We start from the raw sequence: 22,915 nt of genomic DNA, 5'->3' as shown, positions 1-22,915 counted from the left end.
CCTCCTTTCTCTATTCCTATATTTTATAGTTTTTTTTTTTTTTTTCCGAGACAGGGTTTCTCTGTGTAGCCTTGGCTATCCTGGACTCACTTTGTAGACCAGGATGTCCTTGAACTCACAGGGATCTACTTGCCTCTGCCTCCTGAGTGCTGGGATTAAAGGTGTGTGCCACCACTGCCCAACAATTTAAAAAAAATTTTGTAGTGTCCCAGATTCCCTGGATATTTGCATCTGCATTTTACAAATTTTTTTGTTTTGTTTTGTTGTTTTTTGAGTCAGGGTTTCTGTATGTAGCCTTGGCTGTCCTGGTCTCACTTTGTAGACCAGGTTGGCCTCAAACTTACAATGATCCACCGGCCTCTGCCTCCCGAGTGCTGGGACTAAAGGCGTGCGCCACCGTGCCCAGCTCGGATTTTAAAGTTTTAATGTTTCTCTTGACCCAGGTATTCATTTCTTCTTCCTTATCTTCAAGGATTGTCTCTTCTATCTCTTATATTCTATTGGTGATATTCCTGTTTGAGTTCCTAAATATTTCATTTTCAGTTTCCCCCCAGTTTGGTTTGGGTTTTCTTGATCAATTCTATTTCCTCTTTCATCCAGCTTTTGAACTGTTTTCTTCATTTCATTCCATTGTTTGATTGTATTGCCACGTATTTCATTCAAGGGTTTATTAATTTCCCCTTTGAGGACATCTATCATACTCATAAAGACTTTTGCTTGGGCTTTAGCTTTGTTAATCAGTATCTGCTCGGGGAGGGTTGCTGGGCTTTGGTGTAGACACATTGCTCTGGCTGTTATTGATTGTATTTTCCTAGGCATCTGGAACTGGGATGGTTGTAATTCTAGGTGCTGGTAATTGGTTTTGTCTTTGTTGGGTGGGTGTTTGTTTCTATTGCTCTCTCTGGTTCTTAGGAGAGTGTGGCTCCTTGGGTTTTCCTGGTATAGACTGCTTCTGAGATACTGCCAGTTGTGAACACTGAGGGTCAGGGGTAGAATGTGTTTCTAGGTATTTAGTGCTGACACTAAGGAATAGGCATGGACTGGGGGAGGAGGTACTGAGAGGGTCCACATGAGGGAGCGAAGCTGGGTATGCCTTCAAGATCTGCATAGACCTCTGGAATGGGGACAGAGAGGAAGGAGAGGCCATGGCAGGTGATCTACTATAAAGGGGGTTGCAATTGGAGGACAAGAGGGACAATGAATATTGCTTGCCTGATTTCCTTGGCAGCATGACTAGTATGTTTCCAGGACATTCTTCCTGGAGGTGGCAGCTGAAACAAAGGGGAGAGGATGCTTAACAGGCAATAGAATCAGGGCATGAAGTAAAGGTCTTGCCCTGAGCATAACTACCTTAATTCTATTTAGCATCATGCTTTCCTTTAAACTTTTTTATCACTTTGAGTATAAGACTTGACTCCAATATTTTCTAATTTTTTTCTCCTCAAACCCTACATTTCGTATTTCTCTTTACCTTGCTTGTTCCCTTTCATTGTAGATCTGCATAAGAGTAATCAATAACATCCATGTGACACAGTTAACACTAGACTATCTTGAAATCTCCTCTGCCAATGACGTCAGTCCTAAACTTCTCAATTTAGCCTCAAGCAGATTCTTAGGACAAGGGCGAAAGACAGCCATGTTCTTTGCCAAAATATTGCAGTAATTGGTCTTTATGCCACTTGCTAACGTTCTTCCCCTCTGAAAGGTTTTGAGCCAGATGTGCGTAGTCCATATTACCCTCAGCTGTTGGACGTTGGTCTGATGTATTTTGATGCTAATTACTGCTTGTTGTCTCTGCCTCACCATGTTCCTTGCCTAAGAGCCTGACCTGTTTGACCAGTAAAAGGTCATCACACCTGGGCAGGGCAAATGAGATAGCTGCGGCTAAGGTTCTCAGGCTTTAAGGAGATATAAAGGAAAAGAATATGGGGGAAAGAGGAGGGGAAGGGAAGAAGAAGAAGGCTTGGCCATGAGTTAGGTGGAGGAGAAGCACCTGGCCTGTGTGGAGGGAGATTTGGCCCAGATGATGATAATTAGCAAGTATTTGGGATCATGGATGAGAGGTAGATCAAGAGAAATTATTAGAAGCAGAAGGCATGGGATTGGGGCAGGGATCCTAAAGCTGCCCTAGTATGGGATGTGATTTAGGAAATTAATGTCTGACCTGCTCCAGGTTAACTAAGACTATTTTAAAATATAACAGATGTCTGTGTCTGTGCTAGTGGGTTAGAAATTATAATGGTTACTACTACTACTACTATTGTTATTAAAAAATAATAGTGTTTATTTTGAGGCCATACTGATAATTTAACCACAACACTAAGCACTACTGTTTTCCATGCTATTAGAATGGTAATTAAGATTTTCTTAAAGCATTCAATGACTTTTCTAGTCCAAAGTCCGAAAGTCAATTCATGTCTCTCAAACAAACAGCATGGCTCAGCCTCTCAGAGCAATATCTCAGTCCCTTGTACATGGTACTGACTTCTGTCTTAGTTACTGTTGTATTGCTGCAAGGAGACAGCATGACCAAGGCAACTTCTAAAAGGAAGCTTTTAACTGGTGGCTTGCACACAATTTTAGACAGGCTATCATCATTACAGCGAGAAACAGACAGGCCCCACCCCCCATGATGCCACGCCTACTATATCAAGTCCATGGTTCCTAATTTTTCCTAAGCAGTTCACTAACTAGGGACTAATTATGCAAATATATGGGCATATGGGGGCCACTGCCATTCAAACTACCACAGGAAGTATTCTACTTCTTTGCTTGGTGACAAAAATCAACTCAAGGGAGAATGGGTTTATTTATTTAATTTATTTATTTATTTTGGTTTTTCGAGACAGAATCTCTCTGTATAGCCTTGGCTGTCCTTGACTCACTCTGTAGACCAGGCTGGCCTCGAACTCACAGCGATCCACTTGCCTCTGCCTCCCTAGTGCTGGGATTAAAGGTGTGCGCTTTTTTTTTTTTTTTTCCCGAGACAGGGTCTCTCTTTGTAGCCTTGGCTGTCCTGGACTTGCTTTGTAGACCAGGCTAGCCTCAAACTCACAGCTATCTGCCTGTCTCTGCCTCCCGAGTGCTGGGATTAAAGGCGTGCCACGCCCGCCTGGGTTTATTTTAGCTTTAAGTTCCAAGTTACAGTCCATTTCTGAAAAGTATCTAGTCACATCACGTACACAGTTCAAAGCAGAGAGAAATGAAGGCATGGCTGCTTGGTGGTCAGCTACTCTTCTCTACTCCTATACAAGCTGTGAGGTCCTGCAGCAGGGCGTGGCTGGCATGCCCTGCCCTCTACCCAGGGGTGGGGCTTCCCTCTGCCAGAAACTCACTACCGAAACCAGACATTGTGATTTCATTGCGCCCTTTTGCCACCCGTGTCCCTTGCCCTTTTCCCACCTCCCTGCCCTCTCTCCTTCCTTTTCCCACAAACTCAGTGTGCGCTCTCCCTTTCTCTCTCCGTCCCCAGCTGCTTCCAATAAACCTGCATTTATATGTTACAGCTTCATCGCCATTGGCTCATTCCGATTATTTGATCAATCCCAAGCAAGGGTCTCAAACCCAGGTATGGTGCTGCCCACTTTCAGTCACATTAGTTAAGGCACTTGAGACAATGTCTCACCTGCATGTCCTTAGGCCAACCAGATCTAGTCACCCCCGCCCCCATGGAGGCTCTCTTCTCAAGAGATTGTAGGTTATGTCAGGTTGACAATGGAACTTAACCATCACAGCTGTCGTTTTATTGTCATACTGAAAATGTGGGAATGCGTGGATCAAGGACGGTGTGGCACAAACTAAGAGTTTAGAGGAACACAGTGAGATTTCTTCAGTGAGCACCAGACCTTCCATGCCTTCTCAGATACCATGTCTGTTGCTTCTGTTTTCCTCTTTCTGAGTAGTACCTCACCTGAGCTAGCTGGCCTTTCACATGGCCCAGATATCAAGGCACTATAAAACGACAAAAGGGCTGATTTCCTCAGTGGCTGCCAAAGTGTAGATAAGCACAGTCAGGAAGCTTGGTGTAATTAGCCTCTTGCTGACCTCACTTCTTCCTGGAGTCACAACCATTAATGACTCAGGTGTAAAAATGTCTTCAATAGCTGCTTAATCCTGGTCCTACACAAGCAGTTAAAGGCCAACTTTTGTTATAAAATGTTGAAAAGGGCTTGTTGGGGACCCACGGAACCAACCAGTCTTGAGCCAGCAATAATGCAACTCTCAGCCTCCATCAGAGAAATTCTTTTGTGTTGTGGATGGCTATCAGAGAAATTCACAGCTGGTTTTGACAACAAATAACTGTTGATTTGCTCAGCCACAAATGGGGCATCTATAGTATATCACTGCCCCAGGGCTCAGGAACCATTGAGGAAGATGGGAGCAGCCATATTGTATGTAAGAGTCAGAGGTTAGGGAGGACTAGAGCAGAACTCTGTCATTGGGATATTACTGCCACACCCAGGAGCTCTCAGCCATTGTGGTTGCCTGCTCAAGAGCTTTACAAGATCCAGCCAGCAGACCTTCTAGCATGGAGTGAGAAAGGTACCATGAGGCCCTAACTAAGAAGCTGTAATATCTGATGCCTTATGGGGGCAGGGAGAGCCAGTTTCTTCTCCTTCTTCTTCTTCTTCTTCTTCTTCTTCTTCTTCTTCTTCTTCTTCTTCTTCTTCTCCTTCCATTTTCTTTAATTTATTTGTTTATTATGTTTACAGTTTTTTTCCCCACAAGTCTGCCTGCAGGCCAGAAGAGAGTACCAGATCTCATTATAGATGGTTGGGAGCCACCATGTGGTTGCTGGGAATTGAACTCAGGAACTTTGGAAGAGCTGCCAGTGCTCCTAATTTCTGAGCCATCTCTCCAGCCCAAGTTGGTCTTCTTTGAGGGTGAAGAACACTTGTAAGTGGTCCATGCTCCAGTGTGTGGCCCACACCCAGAAGCACATGGACACCACAGACTGGAGCTGGGGGGATATTGACTATAAACACAAAACAGAACAAAAAGACATGAAGGGGGCGTGACTTAGAAAGTGGGGCTGGTTTTGAGAGAAGTTAGGGAATAAAGTGGGGCAGATATGATCAAAAATACATTGCAAGACATTCTCAAAAAATAAAAGTATTTTTAAAATAATTATTCAATATTTTTAAAAGTAGGTTTTGTGTGAAGAAAGATCTTGCTAACATTTTGCATAAATAGAGCAAATCCTCTGGCTCCCCCCCCCTTGTGATAAGGGTACTGTTGAAGAAATTAATCAAAAAAGAAAAAAAACCAATGCAGATGATACACTCATGAAAAATTCAAAGTCAATTTCAGTAAAAAAAAAAAAATGCCTGAAGCAATTTATGCAAATGATGGTAGGTTTTGATCTGTTATTGGGTTGTAAAAGACACAGAGGGAGCAAAACAGCATCATAAAAATTATAAAAAAAAAAATAGAAGATAGGCTCACACACATTTGTGTGCACAGAGGCTACCTTAGGGTTCATATTGCTGTGATAAAACACCATGGCCAACGTAATTTATACAATAAAGAGTTTACTTTGGCTTATCATCCCAGAGGCTTTAAGTATAGAATGACAGAGCTAAGGCAGAGTGGTAGGCAGCTGGAACGGCAGCTAACCTCCCAGTTTGACCATCCAGCAGGAGGCACAAAGCACACTCAGAATGGCATGAGACTTTCGAAACCTCAAGCCCACTCCCAGCGACACACCCCATCCTTCTCAAAGAGTTCCAACAACAGAGGACCAACTCTTCAGACATCTGAAGCAGAGGGGTGGAGCATCCTCATACAGGTCACTATGGAGGAAGTGTGCATTGTGTAGAGTAGGCTATCGTAAGTGTGTTTTAGAGGTTATGGGAGAGTATGTGAAGTCACGACACAAATGGTGTGCATGTGTGTGTTTCACGAAAGTTGCCAAAGCACCAATGTATTTGGCGACAAAACCACATTTTAAACACATAAGCAAAGAACAGCACATTTTTGCAGGCTGAGACAGCCATGTTACTTGCTGCACCGTGATTCCTGTGAGAGTTCACCACATGTTGGCTTGCTCCATTGTTGCTCTCCAGTGGGAGGGAGGATCTGGGAAAGTTCAGACTCGTGTTTTCTGTCAGGAGGAAGGCCCGTGTCCCCTGAAGCTCACAGATGTTGCTGACATGCAGTTTAGCTGCTCTAAACCTCAGTCCACCCATGGCTGAGTGGGCTCTGACGCCCTGCTCAGCCAGTTCTTATGTGCCATGCACCTTTTTCATCTCTCCATACCTGGGAAATGGGAGAGCAGTTGAGGGAACAGACTTCATGCTTGACTTGGGGTGTGACAGATTGTTGGCGTAGAAGATGCCATTTCTTTCCAGATGGCCCATACTGGACACCCAAAGAAGGACCCAGGTATCCTGGGGGCTCACGGGAAGAAGACAAGGATGTTATCTGGTCACCAGGAAATTGAAAAAAAAAAAAAAAAAAGATTAAATCCTGAAAGAATGCCGCATCAACTCATTTTTGGAAAGGGTCTTCCATTTTTCCAGGCTTGCTGCCCGAACATAGAGTGAGCTTGCCTCCTGCAGGTGGCTGTGTCGTATGGAGAGAGTCATTTTATGGCAGGGGAACAAGCTGGCTCAGTGTCAGAACAGACAGACGGAGGATGGAGAGGAACTTTTCCTTATTGTTTCTCCGACACTCTCTTTTGCCACTAGATTCTTTTGTTCCTGGAACTTAAACTTGTGCATGCAGGGAAGAGAACATTTGAAACTGCTTTCCAACTAAGAGAGGACACAAATCTAAACAAGGAATTGTAGAAAAAATAATTTGGCTGATGGGATGGCTCAGAGGGTAAAGATGATTGCTGCCAAGCCTGACTGAGAGTTCAGTTCCTGGAACCCACGCGGTGGAAGGTGAGAACCTGTCATCACAGGTTTGCAGACAGGGTTTCCCCAACAGTGTTTCAAGGAAGGGTGCAGCTCCAAGGAGTCTGTGGCAGAAGACATGGCTGGGGTTTAGTTTCTGTGATTATTTTACCTTGCTTTTGTAATTGATTTTTAAATACTTTTTTTGTTTGTTTAGTGTGGGAGCACTAATATGCCTGTCTAATTAGTATATAATTTTTAAGAAGGTTAAATGGTGTTCTTACATACCTGACAGAAATATCCATCTTCCTCATCTCTTCAGCGTGTGTGTATGTGTGTGTGTATATATGTGCATGAGAGACAGAGAGACAGAGGAGAGGCAGAGAGACAGAGACAGAGAATATAAGCAGACAGGCAGACAGATTGTACACTACATAGTTCAGACAAGCCTGGAACTCACAGTTCCTCTGCTTCAGATTCCTGACTGCACCACCACGTCCATTTTTGGATCATTTTCAATGTTTCCCTGAATATTTACTCATTTTGCTGTTCTGAGACAAAGATTCATGTAACCCAGGCTGGTGTCAAACTCCCTAGATAGTCAGTGCTGGCCTTGAACTCCTGATCCTTGAGCCTCTATTCCTTGAGTGCTGGGATTGTAGGTGTGTGCCAGTACACACTAAAAAATTATTTATTTATTTATTTAATGTAAATTGGTATTTTTCCTCTATGTATTCCTGTATAAGGAATGCCAGATCTCCTAGAACTGGAGACAGCTGTGAGCTGCCGTGTGGGTGCTGGGAATTGAACCCAGATCCTATGGAAGAGCAGCCAGTGTTCTTAACTGCTGAGCCATCTCTTCAGCCAGCCCCTCCCCCTCATCACATTTTTATGTGGTTTTGTTCTGTTTTTTGTGTTTGAGACTTACTAGTAGACTGGGCTGACCTTGAGCTTACAGAGGTTGGCCTGCCTCTGCCTCCAGAGTGTTGGGATTAAAGACATGCACTAGGCTTTATGTGATTTTTTGTTTGTTTATTTGTTTGTTTTGTGCTTTGAAACATGGTTTCTCTGTGTAGCCTTGACTATCCTGGAGCTCACTCTGTAGACCAGGCTGGCCTCAAACTCAGAGATCTACCTGCCACCTGCTTCTGCCCCCAGAGTGCTGGGAGTAAAGGTGTGACCTACCACCACCCAGTTATGTAATTCTTACTATATTTTAAGATATAAATTAGCTGAGGAGAAATGACATCCTTCTATGCAAAGAAGCCATTAGTTTAAGTCCACGAGTTAAATTCTCTAGGATTATTATTATTTTTAAAAAAGATTTATTTATTATTATGTATGCAGTGCTCTGGTTGCACATACACCTGCTGGCCAGCAGAGGGCATCAGATCACATTATAGATGGTTGTGAGCCACCATGTGGTTTCTGGGAATTGAACTCAGAACCTCTGGAAGAGCAGTCAGTGCCCTTAACTTCTGAGTCCTAGGATTATTTTTTAACATTTCCTTCATGCAAATCTAATGAGGTTTATTTCTACAATTCTGATCTTTTTTGTTTTCTATAGTAAAATGACATTTTCTCTTCCATAAAGTGTGCACGTGAAGGATATTGATTTTTTTTATGCTAGTTTAATGTCCTACTATCTTTCTGCATTGAACAACGTTCTATTACCATAATAAAATATCCAAGATACATTACGTATAGAGAGGAAAAAGCTGATTTAGTTAAGGTTTTGGAAGTTCAAATTTAGGGAGGTTTTTGGACACTGGTGACAGTAGCATATCATGATGGGAGGGTGTGTTCCAGCAAGTGCTCACAACAGTACCATGCAGATGGCCATGTGAGGGAGACCCAGGGACCCAGATAGAGTTTCACAGTTTGCCTTGGGCCATATCCACAATGATCTGAGGGTCTCTCTGGAGTCCTCACTTCTAAAAGGTCTACAACATTTCCTAACACCTCCATCTGGGACTAAACCTTTATATATGGATGCTTGGCAGACACTCATCCAAAATCATACCATTTTCTAACTTTAAAGACAGTTTTTTTTTTATAAGCATTACAACTCATTTTGTGTGTCTTAAAACCCATTTCATTTAGTTGTTAAAGAGTTTTCTTTTCATTTTTTTTCCCTTTAAAAATGAAATCTATTTCATGTATATGGGTACTTTGTGTGTGTAGTCTGTGCACCACATGCATGCTTTGTGCCTCTGGAACCCAAAATGGAGCATCAGATGCCCTGAAACTGGCATTTTAAATGGTTGTGAATCACCCTGAGGATGCTGAGAACTGAACCTTGGTCTTCCGCAAGAACATCTCTTCAGCGCCTCCATCTCAATATTTTTCTCTATAGCCCAGGGAGCATAAATACCTGCCTTTCTGCTTACTTGCTCCTAGCTTCTTTTCTGGAAGCTCCATTTTTTTTCTTCCAAAGTTACTTTAATATTTTTATTACCAACTTCACTTGCTCATATTTTATTACATTTTAATTTCAGTTTATGTGCTCATTAATCTTACTGTGCAGTCTTTGTGCAGATTTAACACTGTTATCTACTTGTTTTATTTTTTTTCCTGGCTTCCTCTCATCTTTCTTTTTTTTTGCATATGAAGATTAAACTCAGCCTTGAGCACTCTAGACAAGGATGCTACCACTGGGCTGTAGCTCCAGCCCTCTGAGGGCTATTATTCATCATCTCGTCTCCTTGTACGCTAAAGTCATATACTGTACAATTCTGAAAGTATTTGAGGCCTGTGTTTAAAGTAAGTTCTTCGAGGAAGTACAAGTGTACTTCTGCTAGGTGTTGAGGGTCAGCATCAAGTAGAGACCAACCTAACTCTTAGCCTTTTATGTATATGCGTATGAGTGTATTGTATATGGGCAGGTAGGCATGCATATGGGTGCACGTGCATGTGGAGGCTGCAGATAAGCATCAGTTGTCTTCCTCATTTTCTCTTTACCTTATTTTTTGAGATAGAATTTCTTTATTGAACTCAGGTCAGTAAACCTCAGAGATCCGCCTGTCTTCACTTCTTTAGCATTAGGACTACAGATACCCATATGGGGCTGTTTGTTTGTTTTTTCTTTTCTCTCTCTTTCTTTCTTTCTTTCTTTCTTTCTTTCTTTCTTTCTTTCTTTCTTTCTTTCTGAGACAGGGTTTCTTTGTGTAGCCTTGGCTGTCCTGGATTCCCTTTGTAGACCAGGCTGGCCACGAACTCACAAAGATCTGCCTACCTCTGCCTCTGGAGTGCTGGGATTAAAGGCGTGTACCACCACACCAAGCCTCTTTTGTTTTTTCAAGATAAAGTTCCCTTGTGTAGCCTTGGCTGTCCTGGAGCTTGCTCTGTAGACCAGGCTGGCCTCAAACTCAGAGATCTGCCTGCCTCTGCTTCCTGAATGTTGTGATTAAAGGCATGCGCTGCCACCGCTGCCACCAGCCACCACCACTTGGCTGTCGCCAACTCTAAAGATTGAACTCTGGTCCTCCCACTTGTACTTTATTGACTGAGCTATTATCCCAACCTCTTATGGTTATACATTTCCTAGGGGAAAAATCTCTCAGCACTCACTCAGTTTTGAATCTTAGGTGAGATCCGTCCTGAGTGCTCAGAGCAGCCTTCTGCAGGACCTGGCTTTTATTGGTGGTGGAGCCACTCAGGTTCAGCTTTCAGTGAGGGTCTCCTGGAATTCTTTTAGTGGGGTCAGGGGTGTGGGAGTATGTCTTTAGCCTTGAACTCAAAAGGCTGACAAACAAGGGCCCATTTCCGGGGTATGTTAATGCCTTTTATTTAAATCTATTTATAGGGTTTTGGGTTGTTTACTTGGGGAAAGTTGGCTAGGAATACTCAGGCTATCTCGCCTTGGTTACTTCAAAGTCTAATATATTTTAAAACTGGGCATGGTAGCACATGCCCAGGACAAGGAAGCCTGAAGATAGGTTCAAGGTGAGCCTCAGCTACATAGTCAGTTCAACAAGGCTAGCCTGGGCTAAGCAAGAATCTCTGATTTTCTTTCATTCTCATCCCTCCTTTTCCCTTCTTTCCTTCATTCCTTCCTCTCTTCCTCTACTTCTTTCTTTCATATTTGATATATGATATTAAATCCAGAGCCTGGTGCATGCCAGGCTGAAATACTGGCTCCCCACTCGTCACTTCCTTATATATATATTTATTTATTATTTATACTGTATTCTGACTACATGTGTGGCTGCACACCAGAAGAAGACACCAGATCTCATTATAGATGGTTGTGAGCCATTATGTGGTTGCCGGGAATTGAACTCAGGATCTTTGGAAGAACAGGCAGTGCTCTTAACCTCTGAGCCATCTCTCCAGCCCTCATCACCTCCTTATAAGCAATTTAATTCTAGCTGAAGAATAATTTTACAGTTTTTAAAGAATTTGTTTTGACAATGTGTTTTTTGAGTATCAGTCAAGGAACTTAAATTTAGTGTGGAAATGCAGATTTGAGGATGTAACAGACCTTTCCTGGGTAGATGTGGGAATAGGGGTGGGGACCATTCCAGCCAGGTTTACCTGTGTGTAGAAGTGGCTGCTGTTAGCTAACGGAGTTTGGAAAAAAAAAAAAAATCTGATAATCCAGGGAAATTCCATTTGCATATACCATCAATTTGTATTTGAAAATAAAAAGGAAGGAATGTGTAAGGTTATCCAAGCCAATTGCGTTCATTCAGATAACCTACAGTTCAATAACGTAAACAAACAGGCCATCTTCCTTCAGATTTAGGCTTGGTGAAATTCACACCCATGGCAACACACACACAGACACAGAATGGTTTATTTTTCTAAGATGTGGGTGTGCCTTGATTCTGAATGAAACGGAAGGTCCAGTGGTGTTGCTGGATGGTTCTGCTGCATGTGTGCCCTTCAGTCAGCGTTTTGAAGTCTCTGGGTTAAAAAAAATGCACTTTTGATCTGTGTAGAAAGATTTTTCCTGTCTTGTTCCATTCTGTCATCACAAGCTGTCATAAATTATTTCATTATCTCAAGTGCTGATGGATCAGACTTGGCAAGGTTGATTCCTAGGAGGTTTGTAAGCATTTCTTCCTTAGCTTAGGGCCAGGTCTCTGGACAAGATGTGGCTGGACAAGGAAGGTATCTAACCCTTGAAAGACCCTTGTCCTCCTCTGATGAAGTGTGTTTTTCTTGAGGAACCAATCAGATTACTGATCTTGAGAGATGACCATATGATTGTTGGGCTCTTCCTTCTTGGGAATCGGCCACCTGGTCACAAAATACCAATTTTCCATTTTAAATTTATATTTAATTTTTGAGATGAGATCTCAAAGTATTACTCAGGATGGTCTCAAGCCTGTGATCCTCTTACCCCTGACTCCCAAGTAACTGGGATTACAGGAATTCATCACCACATCCAATTTGATTTCTTTTTTTTTAAAACATTTTTTATTATGTAAAAAGTGTTCTGCCTGCATATACATCTGCATGCCAGAAGAGGGCATTAGATCATATAATGGATGGTTGGGAGCAACCATGTGGTTGCTGGGAATTGAACTCAGGACCTCTAGAAAAGAGTCAGTGTGCTTAACTTCTGAGTCATCTCTCCAGCCCCAAATTTGATTTCTTTATCCTTCTATTTCCTCCTGCCCCTAAGTAGACAATATTCTGTGCTCTCCCTATAGGTACATGTTTATTATGATGTGAGGATCACTTGTGACAGCTTATTTCCTAAAGCTTTGAAAGCAAAACAGCCATCTCATGAAAATACTTTTATTATCTCTCTGAGAAACTAGGTTTTCATAAGAGAGCACACAAGTATATTTCATCTGCATGCTTGAAATGGCCTCCTGAGAGCAACAGTTGGAGAATTCACCTTTTTTTTTTTTGATTTTCAAGTCAGGGTATATTTGTGTAGCCTTGGCTGTCCTGGACTCTATTTGTAGACCAGGCTGGCCTTGAACTCACAGTGATCCACCTGCATCTGCCTTCCTGAGTTCTGTTGTGAGCCTCCATGCCTGGCTGAGAACTCGCCTTCTTACACAAAGTTTCAAGCCCTCACTCTAGTATCTGCAGATGGCTATAGTACTGGAAGTGAGCAGGGCCAGCTACTGCTCTGACCTTTGACCCTTTGCCTTTCCTTCTTCCAGGACCAAGCCAGCATGGGTTGGTAGTGCTCAGCCTTCTGAGGCATCGTAGCCCTGGGTACTGCTCCCTCCTTTCAAAGAGGCTTGCCTCTCTGGTTCCCTTTGCTCAGCCAGGTCCTCTACTTGCTGCCACTTGCTTCCCTGGACCATCCCAGGCAACAGTAGCTTGTGTCTGTCTCTAATCCCTAGATTTACTATTCATTCCAGCTAAACACAAGGAAGATGCCTGACGTGCGACAACAAACACACGGGGCACAACTGACTACATTTATTCAGACTACTATGGAAAACACTTTGTGAGGCTCTCTATGGCAGAGCGGATATTGTCACATCTGTTTCCTTGAAGGAGGCTTAGAGTGGATGATTTATAGAAAATGGCAAAGCAAATCGATCTGCGCAGATAGCTGGAGGTCTCTCTTCTGGTTCCTGTTGAAACAAACTGAAGTGAGGCCCCCGCCATGAGTCGTGAGCTGGGTTGCTGAGGACCTCGGTTGACATGCTTCGTGACAGTATCTATCTTCTGCCTTTAAAGAATGTCGAATCTAATATTCAGGGGAAAAAAAAAAAGAAACTTGGAGAGGAAAGGGTTTGTTTTGGCTTACATGTCCTGATCAATCATTAATCAAGAAAATGTCCTTTATGTTTGTACACAGGCCAATCTGGTGGGGACATTTTCTTAATGGAGGTTCATTCTTCCAAAATGACTCCAGCTTGTGTCAACTTGGCAAAAACAAAGAAACAAACAAACAAACGAAAAACCTCCCAAAACAACAACAACAACAACAACCCCAAACAAAACAAAACAAAACACCTAGTCAGCACACGTATATTATTTAGAAATATAGAGATTTGAAAATGCGAGATGAAATGGAAGAGTAAAAGATGCTATTTCAGGAGAGCAAGATAGCGTCATTTATGCTTTACACAGTTTCAGTATTACTGACTTTAAGAATTAAAATTTTTATTTGGAGACAGGGTCTCATGTAGCCCAGACTGGCCTCAAACTTGCTGTTATAGCCAAGAATAACTTTAAACCTATCCTCCTGTCTCTATCTCCCCAGGGCTGGGATGACAGATGTGTGCCAGCTTGCCCAAGCTATTTGGGGCTGGGGATTGAACCCCAGTCTCTGTGCATGCTAGGTAACACTCTACCAAGCCAGCAGCATCCCTGATCTTGAATTATTTTAGTCAAATAAACAAAATACACCAAGTGAGCTCAGATTGCACAGCTACAGTGAAGGGCTCTAAGTGAGGGCTCTTCTTATAATATTATTATGGTGGCTAAGAGTCTTGGCTTTTGTTAATATCACAATGACCCAGCAATATCTGCCACTGGATCTTGTAGGAGTGGATTTGGACAGGGTAGGCAATTCACTGCAAAGTGAAGGGTGGGTGGGTGTGGGGTTGGCACGTGCAAAATCGAACGCAGGCCGGCTCTAGCACAACTGTGCTATGAATAGAACCTTTTATGTAACATGCAGGCCCCGACAGAATGCTGTCACACATGAAAAGCTTGGCTGCTATGAATGTCATGACTTTGATCTGGGCCGCGGGGTTGAAAAGACAAGGAATGTCTTAATCACTTGCTCAAGAGTATGAATGGTGATTGTAAGCAGAGGACTGCGGTGCCGCAGCACAGGATGAGTCAGCGCCAGTTGAGTCTCTCCGAGTGATCTGAATCCTGCAGACCTAATGCACTAAAACAGTTAGTGAACTTAAACTCTAAATTTTTTTTTGGTTTGTCGAGACAGGGTTTCCCTGTATAGCCTTGGCTGTCCTAGGCTTGCTTTGGCCTCGAACTCATAGCCATCTGCCTGCCTCTGCCTCCCAAGTGCTGGGATTAAAGGCGCATGCCACCATCACCCGACTTTCTAATGTTTTATGTAAAGCAAAACTCTGTAAATACATGGAAATGGTGTCATTCATATTATTTGGAACTGGTCGGCACGTGGCAGTAATAAACACTCAGATCCGGGAGTTAAAATAACTAAAGCCAAGTGCTGGCTTTCTGTTGACTCTGGGTGTACCTGGGCATGTTTTCTGATACCCTTTGTGTCCCCCAGGAATTCACGACTGTGCAACTAAAAGCAGCCTTGTTTGAAGTTCTCCCACTAGCAAGGACAAGAAATCAAATCTGGCATATGGACGGCTGTACTGGCAGAGACTGGATCTCCGGAAAGGGAAGAAGTGTTTGGGAGATCCGGGCAAGGCTGCTATTCAAGACACTGAGCTACCAGGAATGCGGGTAATTTAATCAGAAGGGAGGCCTGAATCTCAGCAACGTGACTACAGATCTGGAGGCCCCCAGCTCCGCGGCTGAGTCAAAGGGAGAGTGCCATCTCGGTCCCAGGAAGGTTGTGGAGAGGCCGTTCCAGGCTGTGGAGCAGCAGTTAGTCAGCAAACCAATCACATGGGAACATTTTACTATCTCTACATGCACTGAGTTGTACTGCTAAACTCCTATTGGATGTTGGAGCTCCACCTTCAGGCCTTAAAGTGAGTATGTAATGAGGGTTTTTTTTTTTTTTTTTTTTTTTTTTTTTTAAAGACAGGGTTTCTCTGTGTAGCCTTGGCTGTCTTAGACTAACTTTGTAGACCAGGCTAGCCTCGAACTCACAGCGATCTGCCTGCCTCTGCCTCCCGAGTACTGGGATTAAAGGTGTGCACCACCACGCCCGGCCTTGCAACGAGATTTTAAAAAACTCAGAGAGCATAATGTTCATCCACAGATGAACTGATTAAAAAAAGAAGTGGTTCCTATACACAATGGAATTTTATCTAGCTGTAAAGGAAAATAAAACAATGACATTCCCAGGAAAACAGATCTGGAGTTAAAGAGATGAAGGAAAGTTTATTAGAATTAAAAAAAAAGTATGGGCTATTAAATGGATACAAACAATACAGTGTGTGTGTGCGTGTGTGTGCATGTGTGTGCGCGCGCGCACGTGCGCGCGTGTGTGTGTGTGTGTGTGTGCACACGCATTCACATGCATCTTCCTGAAGCAATTCTCCACCTTATTTTTTTTTGAGATCGAATCTCTCACTGAACCTGGAGCTCAACAATATGGCTAGAGTGGCTTCTCAGGGAGCCCCAAGGGTCCTCCTGTCACACCCCTCTCAACTACTGGCATTGTAGGTCTGAGCCAACAGCTTTGCCTGGAAATCCAAATGATCAGCAGGCCCCTTGTAGACTGAGCCATCTCCCCAGCTTTTCATATTAAAAGTCTAATTAACAACTATTGTGAACACTTATCTATACATGTATTTCTTATTTTATGATTATCAGAGAGTCTTTCACACTCAGTGTTTCATATTTAAATAATTCATTACCCCTCCCATGTCTCACCTACAACCTTGGGCCAACTAGTAACTATGTCCCGTAAGAGAATTAGAATTTTTTTTTGTGGTCACCTGCACCCTGGAACTCTATTTTTTTTTAAACGTTTTTTCGACACAGGGTTTCTCTGTGTAACAGCTCTGGATGTCCTAGACTTGCTTTGTAGACCAAGCTAGCCTTGAACTCACAGAGATCCACCAGCCTTTGCTTCTTGAGTGCTGGGGTTAAAGGCGTATGCCACCACACCTCGCTTTCTATTTTGTTTAGTTTTTTAGACACCCCGGTACATTATTTTTTTTTTAAAATTTATTCTTGTTACATCTCAATGTTTATCCCATCCCATTCTTCCCTCCCCTCCATTTTCCCCTTATTTCCCTCCCCTATGACTGTTCCTGAGGGGGATTACCTCCCCCTGTATATGCTCATAGGATATCAAGTCTCTTCTTGGCAACCTGCCGTCCTTCCTCTGAGTGCCATCAGGTCTCCCTCTCCAGGGAACATGGTCAAATGTGAGGCACCAGAGTACGTGAGAAAGTCATATCCCACTCTCCACTCAACTGTGGAGAATGTTCTGACTGTTGGCTAGATCTGGGTAGGGGTTTAAAGTTTACCACCTCTATTGTCCTTGGCTGGTGCCTTAGTTTAAGTGGGACCCCTGGGCCCAAATCTGCCTATCATAATGTTCTACTTGTAGGTTTCTAGGACCCTCTGGATCCTTCTACTTTGCTATTCTCCCATGCTTCTCTCATTTAGAGTCCCAATAGGATGTCCTCCCCTCTGTCCCAGTTTCCTGGTAAGTGAAGGCTTTCATGGGACGTGCCCCTTGGGCTAGTATGCAGACATAAGTGAGTATATACCATTTGAGTCTTTCTGCTTCTGGGTTAACTCACTCATTATGATCATTTCTAGCTCAATCCATTTATCCACAAATTTCGGGAATTCCTTGTTTTTCATAGCTGAGTAGTATTCCATAGTGTATATGTACCACAGTTTCTTTATCTATTCTTCTACTGATGGACACTTAGGCTGTTTCCATGTTCAGGCTATTATGAATAAGGCTGCTATGAACATGGTTGAGCAAATTTTCTTGTTGTGTGCTGGAGCATCTTCTGGGTATATTCCAAGGAGTGGAATAGCTGGGTCTTGAGGAAGCCCTATTTCCATTTTTCTGAGATAGCACCAGATAGATTTCCAAAGTGGCTGTACTAGTTTGCATTCCCACCAGCAATGAAGGAGTGTTCCTCTCTCCCCACATCCTCGACAGCATGTAGTGTCGCTGGAATTTTTGATCTTAGCCATTCTGATGGGTGTAAGATGGAATCTCAGAGTTGTTTTGATTTGCATTTCCCTGATGACTAAGGAGGTTGAGCATTTATTTCTTTAAGTGTTTCTCAGCCATTTGATATTCCTCAGTTGAGAATTCTCTGTTTAGTTCCAAGCCCCATATTAAAAGGGGATCATAAGAGACATTTGGAGAGTAAGGCTTTGGAAAGGATAAGTAATTAAGAACAAATACTATTGTTCAATTCAGGCTCCTACTTGTCAGAGAGGTCTGTTTCCAGTTCTCCAACCCGGCGCAGACACCAGGTGGCGCTCTCACCCCGGCTGACCCGGGTCCTGGTCCTTAGCTTTGGCGCCGGTCTGCAGAAACCGGCAGCTGCTGGGGACCCTTGAGAATTGAAGCGCAGAAACAACTTCTAGCAGGAGCAGCAGCCTCGCCCTGCCGCGGAGTTGAAGCCAATCCTGATCCCGACTCAGGGTCTCAGGGAGGAGTTTATAGCCGTCCCTTTTCACTCCAAGGAGAAACTGGGCAGTGAGGCAAACAGCAAGCAATTTTGAAGAAAGCATAGGTGGCTAACAGCTTGGAAGGTTGAACTGTGTAGGAAACCACCTTGAAAAAGGTGCTGCGCATCCCTGCCTGTGCTTTCAAAAAGGGCATTTTGGAGGCAGGTTCGGGAACTTAATGAGTACCCTTTGCTTTGTTCTACTGCCTGCGCTTGCAAGTGATGAAATCACACTCATTTTGGTATTTTCTCACAAAGTAAGGTCTTGCTAAATGGTCGTCCTGTAAACAACCTCCGCTCTCCATTTGAGCCTATAACAACTTCTAGTGTGAAGTGGGACGCCTAGGCTTTTGCTCGCTTGACAGAAAAATGGGAAGATGACTTTTAAAAGAGCGCCCAGAAGGCTCAGGTCCCCAGCCACCCAGGGCTCTGGAGTGTCTCTTCTTCTTGTCCTAAGGCAGGACTTCTCAAAGGGTGGTCCCTAGGATACGCTCAGATCTACTGACCATAATCCCTGAGGGTGAGGAAAGGAAATCTGCAGGTCCAACGGCACAAAACTGCTCATATTTTGATTTTATGACCAAGAATACCCTCCAATTTAATATTCGTTCATTTGATGCCCCTGGACATAAAAGTCTACCCGTGGCGACTTGCTGGGCTAGTCCCTAGGACTTCAAGAGCAAGGGAGAGGAGACCCTTTGAGGGAAGGCAAGGCTCATCTTTGGGGAGGGAGCCTGGAATGAAATCAGGAATGCCAGAGATCTCCCAAAGCCACCCGGGGCTCCGGTTAATTAAGGTCTGGGGGCACAGGGCACTGTTTAGTGCGGGGGACCAAGCAGGAGGTCATCTGCGCTCTGCATCCGGCTGCCACGCGCACCTGGGTCGGCTGCCAGGCCTTGGGGGCGGGTGGGGGGACTTGGGAGGCGTGGAGCGGGCTTCTCTGCAACTCGAGTGGGGCGGGGACGTTGTAGAGGAGGAGGAGGGAAAGTGGGGGTCTGTGTCCCCACCTCCCGCCCCCTACGCCACCTTTGGGTTTATAATTGGCTCGCGCAGCAATTTCTTTCCTCTTATCTGATCCTGGGTGAGAGGCGGGGGGAAGCTCTGTAAGGGAGGCAGCGGCGGGAGAAGGACAAGGAGAGGACCCGGTGGGTGACAGGAAAGAAAAGCTAATTAGGAAAGGGTACTCGGAAGGAAGGGAGCCAGGGCAGTGGTCGGCTAAGAACCAACCGCCGGCGAACCTTCCCTAGGCGCCAAGAGGTCCCCAATCTGGGCTGGAACGTTGCCCTGCACAGGTCAGTTTGTCTTTCTCCACTCTTCTTCCGCTCGGCTTTGCGTACGTAGTGTATAGGTGAAGAAAACCCGCAGAGGGAGTGAGCCACCTGCAGACGAAAGAGATTTCCAGGACCATCCGCTGCACTTGTGCCTGAGGGATGACCGTGGGGACCTCAGGAGTCAGATAGGACGGCAGAGAGATTGCAGGCCCTGAAATGACTAGTGTGCGGACAGCGAAGGAGCCCCCCTCCCCCGTTTCTCTCTGGGGATTTCCCACCACGGTGTCTGTGTGCAGTGGGCACCAGGCAAGGACTAGCTGCATTTGGGTGCTCTACAGTGGTGGCTCCAGCACGTTCATTTGGGAAAGCCTTAGGGATTTGTTTGGAAGTGCTGCATATGCTTAGAGCACAGCGTTGTTTAGTTCTGTTCGGTGGTGGATTGGGAGAACGGTCCATGGAGGCAATTCACGCACACACACTCAGGCATCCGTGGACCAGGCTCTACACAGAAACAGCAGCAGCCAGGCAGCGCTCGTAGACAGCAGAGTGCTACCACTCTCCTCCGTGAGGTGTTGCAGGAACCTTCTTTGCTTAATTTTCTTTTATTTTTGCGAACTTCTGTCTGCTTTAAGTCCCCTTGCATTCAGCTTCTGCGCATCCGAGGCTTCTGCAAAAGGTGGACTTTATCATACAGTGTGCACAGGGCAGGGGCAGGGCTAGCTAGGTTAGGTGTCCGTCCAGGGGAACCATGTGACTCACTAGAGGGTTTGTGAGTTATTATGCTAACTTGGTGTTGAGTTCTTGGGTGCTTGGTTCGAAGCTAGTCTTGTGCTGCAGAGCTCAGCGTTGCTTCGCCTAGGTCCAAGATACAACCCACACATTTAGAGCGTATAATTAAGAGGCTTTTAGTATATTTAGAATGTGCAGTCAACATCACAAATTAAGAATTGTTTTAGGCACCTGGAGACAAGGCACCTCTTCTAGAGAGGGTCTGAGTTTGGCAACCAGCATGGACATTTGGCAGCTCACCATCACCTGTAACTTCAGCTCCAGGGGATCTGACAGCCTCTTCTGGTCTCCGTGGACACTTACACACACACACACACACACACACACACACACACACACACACACACACACCACCACCACCACACCACCACCACACCACCATCACTACCATGTATACACACACACACACACACACACCACCACCACCACACACATACCACATACACATGTTTTTAAAAATTCTGAAAAGAAATAGAATGTTTTTAATATTTTCAAGAGAAAACCTAGTTTATGAATAGTAACTTTCACCAATTCTTTCTAGTCTGTCACCCAGTCTCCATGGATTTAATATAAATGCAACTATACTGCGTATGTCCCTTTGCGATTTCTTTTTTTCATCTACTAAGATACCTTTAGGTTTCACCATAGTACGTAGGGCATCTTTTTAGTCTTTTAATAAACACCGGCTACCCCCTCCTTCTGCCTGAGGGGCCATGAACCAGGATCTTCCTGAACCTCCACTGCAGCCCTGACCTCCTGCAGGTCCCTTCAAAAGGACAGGAGCCACCCTTGCGAGGCCTTTTCATAATTAATTCACTGGGCAGGGTTCCTTGGAACCTGTCAGTGTTCCTGGAGCAGTTTTGGATAGCTCCCAGGCTTCAGGATGGATGGGAGGTGCTCCTTGGCCCTGATCCTGGTGCTCTAACAGTCCAGCTGAAGTGTCCAGAGAGGTCTTTAGCCTTCCACGCTTTTCAGACCTATCCAGGGCAGGCTGAGAAAACTAGGGTGACTAAAGTGCAAGTCTGGGAAGGCCCTGGCTTACTAGAAGGACCCCACAGGGCACGTTCCCTTTAGATCTTGCTTGCCACTGTCACCTACTAAAACGCAAAGATTTTCTTTTTTCTTTGCTTTTGGCCTGGGTGCAGTTGACATCCTCTGCAGAGATGTGACTTCAGCTTTGCAGTCACTCTCAATTAAATTCAGCCAAATGACTGCTGTTTTCCTGGCCCCGCAGAAAGCATAACTGGCAATTTCTTTAAGTCACCTTGAATTGCGGCGTGCTGGGGCTGTGCTATTGGAGCACTGGTGAGCTAAAGCATTATCTGGGACTGTAGCACTGGTGCAGGAGACACTAGATGATGGCTTGGAGGGACTGGCACTGGAGGGGGGAGGGAGGCGGCGGACAGGAAGCAGGTTTAAAGGGAAGCGACAACAGTTTACTTTTTCTCAGAAAATATGTCTGTGATAGTGATGGATGTCAGGGAAGCAAACATTCCCTTTCACTCCTAAGTAAATGAAGAGAGGCAGGGGTCCATTTGCTCTTCTATATATTAAGCTTTGAGTGTAGGCTGCATCCTGTTCTCACGGGAATAACGATCTGTCTCTGTCTCTGCCTCTGCCTCTGTCTCTGTCTCTGTCTCTGTCTCTGTCTCTGTCTCTGTCTCTGCCTCTGCCTCTGTCTCTGTCTCTGCCTCTGTCTCTGTCTCTGTCTCTGTCTCTGTCTCTGCCTCTGTCTTTGTCTCTGCCTCTGTCTCTGCCTCTGTCTCTGTCTCTGCCTCTGTCTCTGTCTTTGTCTCTGTCTCTCTGTCTCTGTCTCTGTCTCTCTCTGTCTCTCTGTCTCTCTCTGTATGTGTGTGTGAGATGCTGTATTACCCAGTGTTCTGCCACTAAAACAAAACACTTGAAATAATTATAACGAGAAAAGATGTGCTTGGCTCAGAGTTGAGGAGGTCTTGCCCGTGATGAGTTGTCTCTGGTGTTCTGGGCCTGCGGCAGGTCAGTACATCAAGTTGAAGCACATAGCAGAGCAAAATCATTTATATTGTGAACAAGAGAGGGAAAGGAGAGGAGGGGAAGGGAAGCTCCCTGGGAAAGCTTGTCTGTAGTCCCTTCGTATTTTCCACCACTTCCCAGATGGTCAGGCCTTTAGTATATTGGTCCTTTGGATGCCATTTATAACCCAAACTGCACACTCCAAGTATTTATTCTTCTCTCTGTAAAAAACAAAACAAAACAAAACAAAAACCCCCCAAAAAACCTATACCATCTTTCTATTACTGTGGGACATAAATGCTATAGCTCTTCTAGGGATAAAGCCCCTGAGCTCCAGGGAAGAACAGCTTCTCCCTTGGGGTCACCAATCTAGCAAGTGACAGGGAGATGATTAAGAAAAACCTGGTGGATCTCGACCTATATCACTTTGGAACTTTCTCTGGTGGGTGTGTGGAGGGCATCAGGGTATGCACCCACACCTGGAGTGGATGCTGTAAGCTGAGGCCATGTGCTCCGGTAGCTGCACCAGACAGAGGATGGGAGGCAGGGGCGCCTAGGGGCTGCTGGGGAACCAAGCTGATGTCAAAGAGTTGACCAAAGTGGTTTCTTTTTTTCTCCCCCTTCATTCTCTTCTTTTTTTCCTCTTAGAAAGTTCTATAGCTTTCTTTTTTTGGCTCTATTATTTTGTGGGAATTGTGACTAGAAAGGAACATCTGTAGGGCATTAGGAGAGCCGAGAGTCCAAAGTATGGAGCTCAGAGACCCAAATTCCTCCAAGGTTG

General features: G+C 44.6%; 1 protein-coding gene across 17 annotated transcripts in view; it reads left to right on the top strand.

The window, feature by feature from the left end:
• The first annotated feature begins 19,130 nt into the window (after positions 1–19,130).
• Positions 19,131–22,915, top strand: part of Col14a1 (collagen type XIV alpha 1 chain) — a 243,533-nt gene continuing 239,748 nt past the window's right edge. For 15 of the 17 annotated variants that reach the window (XM_051159655.1, XM_051159656.1, XM_051159661.1 and 12 more), the window contains exon 1: positions 19,132–19,374. The gene's annotated coding sequence lies outside the window, so the exon portion shown is untranslated. Of the gene's footprint in view, positions 19,375–22,915 lie in introns of all 17 variants that reach the window. The other 2 variants (XM_051159672.1, XM_051159671.1) reach the window with 1 other exon arrangement.

Source organism: Acomys russatus, chromosome 17, assembly GCF_903995435.1.
Source record: "Acomys russatus chromosome 17, mAcoRus1.1, whole genome shotgun sequence".
In the NCBI taxonomy this organism is placed as follows: Eukaryota; Metazoa; Chordata; class Mammalia; order Rodentia; family Muridae; genus Acomys; species Acomys russatus.
The sequence above is the reverse complement of the archived record's forward strand: the minus strand, read 5'-3'. Positions and strand labels throughout refer to the sequence as shown.